This window comes from Triticum urartu, chromosome 3 (assembly GCF_003073215.2).
Source record: "Triticum urartu cultivar G1812 chromosome 3, Tu2.1, whole genome shotgun sequence".
Classification (NCBI taxonomy): domain Eukaryota; kingdom Viridiplantae; phylum Streptophyta; class Magnoliopsida; order Poales; family Poaceae; genus Triticum; species Triticum urartu.
Genome location: NC_053024.1, coordinates 227,750,230 through 227,760,551, shown reverse-complemented (window position 1 = coordinate 227,760,551; position 10,322 = coordinate 227,750,230). Strand labels below are relative to the sequence as shown.

General features: G+C 41.9%; 1 pseudogene; it reads left to right on the top strand.

Moving 5' to 3' along the window:
* The first annotated feature begins 1,824 nt into the window (after positions 1-1,824).
* LOC125546793 lies at positions 1,825-8,435 on the top strand (annotated as a pseudogene).
* Positions 8,436-10,322: the final 1,887 nt, after the last annotated feature.

The following is a 10,322-nucleotide window of genomic DNA, read 5'->3' as shown; positions in this document are numbered from 1 at the left end:
GTAAAAGAGAGCATAAACAGTATTGCAATGTGTTGAAACAAGGCCTAGGGTTCATACTTTCACTAGTGGAAATTCTCTCAACAATAATAACATAATTGGATCATATAACTATCCCTCAACCTACAACAAAGAGTCACTCCAAAGTCACTAATAGCGGGGAACAAACGAAGAGATTATTGTAGGGTACGAAACCACCTCAAAGTTATTCTTTCTGATTGATCTATTCAAGAGTCCGTAGTAAAATAACACTAAGCTATTATTTCCGTTCGATCTATCCTAGAGTTTGTACTAGAATAACACCTTAAGACACAAATCAACCAAAACCCTAATGTCACCTCAAGTATCCGTGGGTATGATTATACGATATGCATCACACAATCTCATATTCATCTATTCAACCAACAGAAAGAACTTCAAAGAGTGCCCCAAAGTTTCAACTGGAGAGTCAAGACGAAAACGTGTGCCAACCCCTATGCATAAGTTCACAAGGTCACGGCACTCGCAAGTTGATCACCAAAACATACATCAAGTGGATCACGTGAATATCCCATTGTCACCACAGATAAGCACATGCAAGACATACATCAAGTGTTCTCAAATCTTTAAAGACTCAATCCGATAAGATAACTTCAAAGGGAAAACGCAATCCATCACAAGAGAGTAGAGGGGGAGAAACATCATAAGATCCAACTATAATAGCAAAGCTCGCGATACATCAAGATCGTGCCGAATCAAGAACACGAGAAAGAGAGAGATCAAACACATAGCTACTGGTACATACCCTTAGCCCCGATGGTGAACTACTCCATCCTCGTCATGGAGAGCGCCGGGATGATGAAGATGGCCATCGGTGGTGGATTTCCCCCCTCCGGCAAGGTGCCGGAATGGGTCTAGATTGGTTTTCGGCGGCTACTGAGGCTTGCGGCGGCGGAACTCCTAATCTAAGTTATGTTCTGGAAGTTTGGGTGTATATATAAGAGATGTTGGCATCGGGAACAAGTCATGGGTGGTCTCCGAGGCGGCCACGAGGTAGGGGGCACGCCCCCACCCTCGTGGCTGCCTCGAGACTCTTCTGGCCCATCTCCGATACTCCGTGGGCTTCTTCTGGTCCAAAAATAATCTCCGTGAAATTTTAGGTCAATTGAACTCCATTTGGTTTTCCTTTTCTGCGATACTCAAAAACAAGGAAAAAAAATAAAAACTGGCACTGGGCTCTAGGTTAACAGGTTAGTCCCAAAAATCATATAAAATAGCATATAAATGCATATAAAACATCCACGATTTATAATATAATAGCATGAAACAATCAAAAATTATAGATACGTTGGAGACGTATCAGGAGCTTTGAGCTTCAAATGCCGCCCTTGATTGGCAAGTATAGGCGTGCAGGGCCGCCCTGGTGGCACCGCCAAGCGAGCCCCCTCCAATAAGAAGGAGGTCCGGGCGCGCGAGGACGTGCTGGCGATTGAGGTCTTGGAGCACAGCCTGGAGCTCGAGCAGCTAGAGGTGAGGGAGCGCCAGGCGGTCGCGGTTGAGGACGTCGTTGCCGCTCGACAAGCCAGGATCCAGCAGGAGGTTGACCAAAGGGTGGCGAAGATTCGCGTGGCTGGTGCTGACGAGCAGGACCGGGAGTTAAGGCTCTGGGAGACCCTATTCCAGCAGCAGCAGGTCGAGCTTGAGGGCAGGACCATCGCCCCCAGGGAGAAGCTGGCCGCAGCGGAGCAACGGGGGAGGGCCGCCAAGGAGGCTCAGGCCTCCGCCCAAGCCGACTTGGCTTCCACCCAATCCGAATTGTCCTTGGTGTAGCAGCAGGTTGAGGGCGTCATGTCTCTCGTGAAGAAGGCCACAAATGAAGCATACCACCATTGGATGATGCGGCGCGAGCGTTCCTCGATGCTCAAGGACCTCAGGACCAAGGCCAACCAGGCCTTAGGCACCATCTGCGAAGAGAGCATCTCCCACCCGCATGAAGATGATGACGTCGGCCACCTCCACTTCTTCACTCAAGTCGTGACGAGCCTGGAAGATGATACATCTCCAACGTATCTATAATTTATGAAGTATTCATGCTGATATATTATCATTCTTGGATGTTTTACAATCATTTTATAGCAACTTTATACCACTTTTTGAGACTAACCTATTGACCCGGTGCCCTGTGCCAGTTGTTGTTTATTGCTTGTTTTTTACATCGCATGAAATCAATATCAAACATAGACCAAACACCGGAAGCTTTTTCTGGATTTTTATGGACTAGAAGACATCCAATGGGCCAGAGAAGCACCTGGGGGGTGCCCCGTGGGGGCCACAACCCACCAGGGCACGCGTGGGGGCCCAGGCGTGCCCAGGTCGGATGTGCCCACCTCGGTGGCCTCCTGCACCCCCTCTTTGCCCCATAAATTGCCAAATATTTCAAAACCCTCGGGGGTAACCCTAAATCAGAAGTTCCGCTGCCGCAAGGCTCTTTAGCCACCAAAAACTAATCTAGACCCCATCCCGGCACTCTGCTAGAAGGGGAAATCATTACCGATGGCCATCTTGATCATCCCGGCGGCCACCATGATGATGAGGGAGTAGTCCACCCTCGGGGCTGAGGGTTTCTACCAGTAGCTATGTGTTTAATCTCTCTCTCTCTCTATCTCTCTCTCTCGTGTTTCTTGATGGCATGATCTTGATGTATCATGGGCTTTGTTACATATAGTCAGATCATATGGTGTTTTCCCCTCTATCTTGTTGTGATGAATTGAGTTTTCCCTTTGCGATTTTGTTTTATAGGATTGAATAATTTTATGTATTTGAGAGCACTTGATGTATGTCTTGCTATGAGTACTCGTGGTGACAATGGGGTATCATATTGATTCACTTGATATGTGTTTTGGCACTCAACTCGCGGATTCCCAAGGTGACATCGGGGTAATCTATGCATAGGGGTTGATGCACATTATCGTCTTTTGTTTCTCTAGTAGAAATCTTGGGGCACTCTTTGAGGTTCTTTCACTACAAGAAATATGTCAACTAGTGACCTTCTGTCAGTTACCCTGGAAGAATTGGTCATAGATCTATGACCATTTGAGACCAATTGGTTAAAAGCTGTTCGGGGGCTCCAAACCTAAACTATAACGACCATTTTGGTCAAGAAGGTCGTAATTTCCTGACACGAAATGGTCATAAAGCATATAGCACTGGTCCACTGCCTTATTTCTAGCTGATCATGACCAATATAGATGGTCATAACCTTGTAAATGGTGGTGGGTTGCTATGACTAGGTGCCACCTCGTCAATTTTGCCTATGTGTCATGTCCATGTGTCAGTTTTTGCCCTAGGTTGTGAAGCAACCTATATTTCTGTCATTCCCAAAATTCCCAAAAAAATCTCATAAATTCTTTGGGTCATATCTTTGTCAAATATGTAAAAACCCTTCCTTGCCTAGTTCAAAAATAATTCAACAATATTCATTTTCCTATGTTGTTCAGAAAAACACTTTGTGAAGGAAGTGCTATGTATATATTCTTGATTGCCCTCAAAATATTTGGGCACTATTTCCTATCCAAATCATTGCCTCATGACAAAATTAAGCTCCATTTGCCCAATAAATCTTCCTCGGCGAATTTCCAAAGTTTTTGTCCACCTAGAAGCGTTGTGAAGGAAGTACCACCTAGGATCCTCCTTTTGAGCTGAAAATTTGTGAAGACATTCTTCTTAGTAGATTATCATCCTCAGACAAAACTCACGCCCATTGGCCATGTGCATTTCCCGTACTGCTAATCAAACACTTGGCTGCTAATTCATCTTTGAGCATAGTTCGATCTCCTCATGAGAATCTTATGTTGTAGTTTTCTTCCTAGCACCTACATGGGAAGTGCCCAACACACTAGACATGCCTAGGCCGCCCAGAACGCATGGCAACGCCACGGTCACACGGTGACCACGCGGCGGGCATGCGAGCTTATGCGCTCTAGAGTTGGGGCCGTCAGCCACTGTCCAAACGTTGATGTCTCGCCACCAAACCATGTATTTATGATTAAATAGATACTTATTTACCTAGAAATGATTTTTGGAAAAAATAAGGAGCAAACTATGAGGCAACTGCAGTTCATATTTGACCCGCTTCCACCTGAATCGTTGGGAATTTGTCTTTTTCACCAGAGATGGATCAAAACTTTTGACACCCAACCATTTTGTCATTTTTGAATTAAATATGTCCTAGTATTTTATAAAATTGGTTAGGTCCAATTTTGCAACAAATATATGGTAGGTCCTTCACAAAAAAACTCATTTCGGGCACTCGGAAAATGGAAAATGTATTTTTCGTCCAAAGAAAATGAAAACTCCCTTAGGCAACATTGTTTGGAATTGCCAGATGCACCCTTGTGCACAATATGAGATCATTTGAACAAACTATGCCATGAATGTGGTCATAAGACTGATCATTTGGCTCGAAAGCCATGAATCTTCATGCATCATAGCTCATTTATGAGAACACTTTTTAAAAATAATTGCCGCATTACAAGTTTATTATTTTCCTAGTAATTTGGGCACATATAATGACACAATGTGAACGTTTTCCAATTTTTTATTTTTTTTTGAATTCTTTATGCCCGTTTCAAAATGCGGTCAAAACGGCGGGCTTGACCGTTCCTAGCTAGTGGTTGAATCTTGGAAATTTTTTGATGTTTATCTGATTAAATAGATACTTATGTACCTATAAATGATTTTTGGAAAAAATAAATAGCAAACTATGAGGCAGCTGCAGTTCAAATTTGACCCGCTTCCAACTGAATCGGCGGGAATTTGTCTTTTTCACCAGAGGTGGATCAAAACTTTTGACATCCAACCATTTTTTCAATTGTGCATTAAATATGTCCTAGTATTTTATAAAATTGATTAGGTCCAATTTTGCAACAAATATATGGTAGGTCCTTCACAAAAAAACTCACTTCGGGCACTCGGAAAATGGAAAATGTATTTTTCGTCCAAAGAAAATGAAAAGTCCCTTAGGCAACATTGTTTGGAATTCCAAGATGCACCCTTGTGCATAGTATGAGATCATTTGAAAAAACTATGCCATGAATGTGGCCATAAGATTGATCATTTGGCTTGAAAGCCATGAATCTTCACGCATGATAGCTCATTTCTGAGAACACTTTTTTTAAATAATCGTCGTATTACAAGTTTATTATTTTTCCTGCTAACTTGGTCACATATAATGACACAATGCGAAGGTTTTCCGATTTATTAATTTTTTTGAATTTTTTATGCCCGTTTCAAAATGCGGTCAAAACGGCGGGCTTGACCGTTCCTAGCTAGTGGTTGAATCTTGGAAATTTTTTGATGTTTCTCTGATTAAATAGATACTTATGTACCTATAAATGATTTTTGGAAAAAAATAAATAGCAACCTATGAGGCAGCCGCGGTTCAAATTTGACCCGCTTCCAGCTGAATCGACTGAAATTTGTCTTTTTCACCAGAGGCGGATCAAAACTTTTGACACCCAACCATTTTGTCAATTGTGCATTAAATATGGCCTAGTATTTTATAAAATTTATTAGGTCCAATTTTGCAACAAATATATGGTAGGTCCTTCACAAAAAAACTCATTTTGGGCACTCGGAAAATGGAAAATGTTTTTTTGCCAAAAAACTCATTTCTCAAGACACATTTTAAAAGATATTTATCTTATTTCTTGTTTGTTATTTTTCCTGAAAACTTGTTCACATTTGGTGACACAATGAGAAAGTTTTCCATTTTCTTTTTGAATTTTTCAGGTCATAAAATTGCTGACACGATTTTAACACATTAATTTTAGTCAACCGCGATCAATTTAAATGGTTATAATGTCGTACTGTAATCTAATTGGTTCATGGACGTGTTATGCGGATCGTGCATCAAACATCGTCGGATGATCCGGGATCCAACAGTAGTCCTCAGCCCTTCCACACCATCCCCGAAACACTAGCTCTGTCCTGTGGTCATTTTCCATCCAGCCCCCGCCTCCTTTCTTTCCCTTGCTCTCTCCTCTCCCCTTCCAGATCCGGCAGAGCTCCTCTCGATCCCCTCCCCTTCCTCCTTGCCGTCTTCTCTGTCGCGATGCCGCACCCTCCCCACCAGCCCCTCCCACTCCAGCCGCCGCCCCCATTCTCTCCAGATCCAATCCAAGTCCCCCTCGTCCACTGTCCCCTTCCTCCAGTCACTACACCAACCTTGCTGTCGGCCCACCCCTGGTCCTCCCGCCACCTGAGCGCGCCACCCACCGCGTCCACAGAGACTGTCGTGGACCTGCGGTGCGTCAGCTGGAGGACGGAGGGGGAGGCCAACAACCTGGCGCCGTGGGCCGTCGTGGACCTACTGCTGCTATTTTCAGGTATGCCATCACAAAAGCCTTCTATGTTGCTTTTGTCATGACATTCTTCTCGGTATTTGCCGTTGTGCCAGCCGGAGGTGCTGCTGCTACATTTGGCGGAGCTACCGCTGCCGCCCCAAAGGGCAACCTTCATCAGACACTACCTCATAACAGTGCCTCAAAGTTTTGTGCCCCACCTCCCCTCTTTCTAAATTACCGAAATAAAAACATTGTAAATACTAGTAGGAAAACATGTTAAATCTTGTGTATAGAACTGGAATAACCCTGCAGTTTGGTTCTGCAAAGTGGTAAATTCAACCTTGACGCTTTATGGGTTTGTGTTCCATTGTTTTATTTTCCTTTTGATCTGTACTGTCAGTTGGCTAGTTTTGCATTTGTCTTCTTTGTTTCAACCTTGTTTCATACTGGTAGAAAAATATGGAACCGGAACATCATCAACTTTTGTGGGAAATACTGATCTTGACATTGTGAAAATTCATCCTGGCGTGATGTGGGTACTGTTTGAGCATATTTTTTGTAGTGTCCACCTAAGAGCGGTGATTTTGTTGTTACGGTTCAGAATGGTGTTTTTATACTTGATCAGCGCACCTTTACTGTTCTGTACTTTTGCTTTCTTCTATGTAGTTGTCCAGGGCATGACAGTTTTATGTGTGGCTTGTTATTGTGTTACCAGCGTACTTTCTTGTACGGACTCTACAATTAGTGACACACCTCTTATGATTTTTCTATTATCGATGGCTTAATATTTAAACCGTTTAGCTTGATTTGTAATTGAAATCATAGTGTTTTTTAATCTCATTTTGAATTGTTTGTAGTTGCTCCAGGTCCTTCTCTAGCTGTGTTTATAACTATCTTTGTTCCTTTTTTGGTAACAGGACTAGTTTGACACGATTGACTTGTCGGACAACGAGATTGTCAAGCTTTAGAACTTCCCGTTCATGAATTGCCCAGGGAGCCCACACCTGATAACAATTTACAATGAGAGGGAGCAGGTGACGCCCAGGGAGCTCAGCATCCGAGTCCCGGCCATCCTTCGCAGCAAGGACGAGGAGGGCGTCAAGGGCTGCCGCATAGCCGGAGCCGTCAACACTACACCTCCCAGCTCCTCACCTACGGATCATCATCACAATCTCCATCTTGTAAATCTTCCCACCATTGTAATGTTCAGTTAGATCATACGAGCTTCAGCACATCTCTTTTGGTTGATTGAATTCATACTGAAGATGCCATGTTTTTCTGCATGGAATACTATAGATAACTTGATGGAAGCGCTCTTGTTCCTCTCACACTTAATGGGCGACATCCACAAGGTAGTACTCCTGCCAAACCCCCAAGTGCCCGATTTTTGCTAGTGTTTCTGTTGCGGGTTGCAACTTAAGCTGATGCTTCTTGTTTATGTAGCCACTAAACTTTGTACTCCACCATGGAAGACTAGTTTAGAATTGAGGCTGAACCCTTCTCTGTGTAGTATGATTCCGAGGAAACATATGTCAATAATGCTGAAACTTTTCACGTTGGCGTTGCTATGTTTGATGTGGTGGTGCCAAACAAAACTCATATGCTTATGTTGCGCTTACTTTTAATCTTGTGAACATGCTAATTTAGAGGATGTACTTTGGTTCCACTCATTTATTCTATGTGATGAGCTTACTTTTGTACTGTAGCCACCTTCTTGTTTACCTTGCTGAATCTTGTCTTGTGTACTAATCATGAGTTACTAGCATTTGGCTTCTCTGTGCTAATTAAACCTGATAAGTATCTATACTTCTTTGAGATACAAATTCCACATTGCATGTTTATGAGGTTCAATTTCTATAGGTGTTGCCAATTGAATGTGTCAACGTGTCTCTCCTTAATTAGGGGTTGATTTAAACCGCATATGATCTACTATATCAATTTTTTGTTGTTCAAACATTGAAATCCTGGTTCATTTTTCAAACATTGAAATGTTGTTGACCATGTATTTCTATGCTTCAATGATAAAAATTTCACATTTTGCTTGTTCTAACCATTTTGCTTGATAACTTGCAGATGCTGGCATTCATTCATGTTTTGTCATGTGGTCCAGGATGAACAAGTTGGGAGAAGCATTGGAGCTAGTTATACTGTGATAGCTGTGTTACCTGATGTGAACAATTTTTTATTGTAAAACTCATGTGAACCATGTTTGATTGTAATAATGTGCCAAGTTTGGCTCTTTTTGATTGTATTCATGATGTGAACCATATTTTTCCGGATTAGTCATGCTCTGTTTGAAGCATTTTGTTTTCTCTTTGTTCTGATTTAAATATTGTTATTTATTTACTGGAAAATTGAGATATGAAGAATATAACAGTGCCAATTGGGACCCACTTATTAGAACCTGACAACTAGGTCCCATCTCACTAGTGGGCCTATCTTTTGAAAAAAATAAAGTCAAAAACTTTGGAGCTAGAAAGGCCATGCCCTAGAAAATAAAAAGGCCAAATTGTTGGGCCAGGCCCATGTATCTAGAGAAAATTAACAGAAAAATATACAGTAAAAAGGCTGAATTGTTGGGCTCGGCCCATGTAGAACATGGAATTCGACCGGGCCGAATCTTACCAACGACCTTCTCAATTGGTCACAATTTTGCCACGTCAGATTGCCGCGTCGGATACGACGTGGCCTGGGCAGACAGCCAGTGACCAAAACAAAAGGTCATGGGTTCAACGACCTTCTGTTTTGGTCATAAACGTCTATGACCTTCTCACAGAAAAGGTCGCTAATTTCAGTTTACGACCGCCAGCTTTTGACCTTCTGTTTTTGGTCACAAAAAGGCCGCAAATGAAAAACTATGACCTTTCAACAGCCAATAGTGAGGTTCACGAGTTGACATATTTCTTCTAGTGTTTGTGTTGGATTGAGTATTATGAATTAGAATTTGCTTTGGTATTATTTTAGTATGAACTCTGGATAGATCGATCACAAAGAATAACTTAGTGTTATTTTAGTACGAACTATTGAAAGATCGATCGAAAAGAATAACTTGGTGTTATTTTAGTACGAACTCTTGGATAGATCGATCAAAAAGAATAGCTACAAACAATTTCTTCTTATGTTCTCCGCTAGATAAGAACTTTGGGGTGATTCTTCATCGCACGTTGAGGGATGGTTATGTGATCCAATTAGATAAGCATTGTTGAGAGATTGCACTAGCGAAAGTACGGACCCTAGGCCTCATTTTCAAGCATTGCAATACTATTTGTGCTCCCCTTTATGAATTGGTACCTTGTTGTTTTTTATTGTTCCTATTTCCAAAATCAATATCTACTATCATTACTACACTTTTATCACCATCTCTTCGCCGAACTAGTGCACCTATACAATTTACCATTGTATTTAGTGTGTTGGGGACACAAGAGACTTTTTATTATTTGGTTGCAGGGTTGTTTGAGAGAGACCATCTTCATCCTATGCCTCCCATTGATTGATAAACCTTAGGTCATCCACTTGAGGGAAATTTGCTACTGTCCTACAAAACTATGCGCTTGGAGGCCCAACACAAGTCTACAAGAACAAGTTGTGTGGTATACATCAAGCTATTTTCTGGCGTCGTTGCCAGGGAGGTTACGTAAGCGGCACTCACACCCCGTCAACGAAGCTCTTTTCTGGCACCGTTGCTGGGGAGGTGTGTGCTTGAAGGTATATTTTTAGATCTTGCAATCGAATCTTTTTGTTTCTTGTTTTATCACTTGTTTGGTTTATAAAATAAAACTACATAAAAATGGTAGTTGAGGTTGCATCATATTATTGATCATCTTTATAATATCTTTCTTGAAAATGATGGATCAAAAAATTGTGCTCAATTGTTAGAAGAATAAGTCAATAAATTTTTTGGCACAAATATTTAAATGATGAGCATGATTGCATAGTTGTTAGTATGAATTGTTTGAATATCCATGATGCTAATGATATGCAAAGCCATAATGGATATTCAAA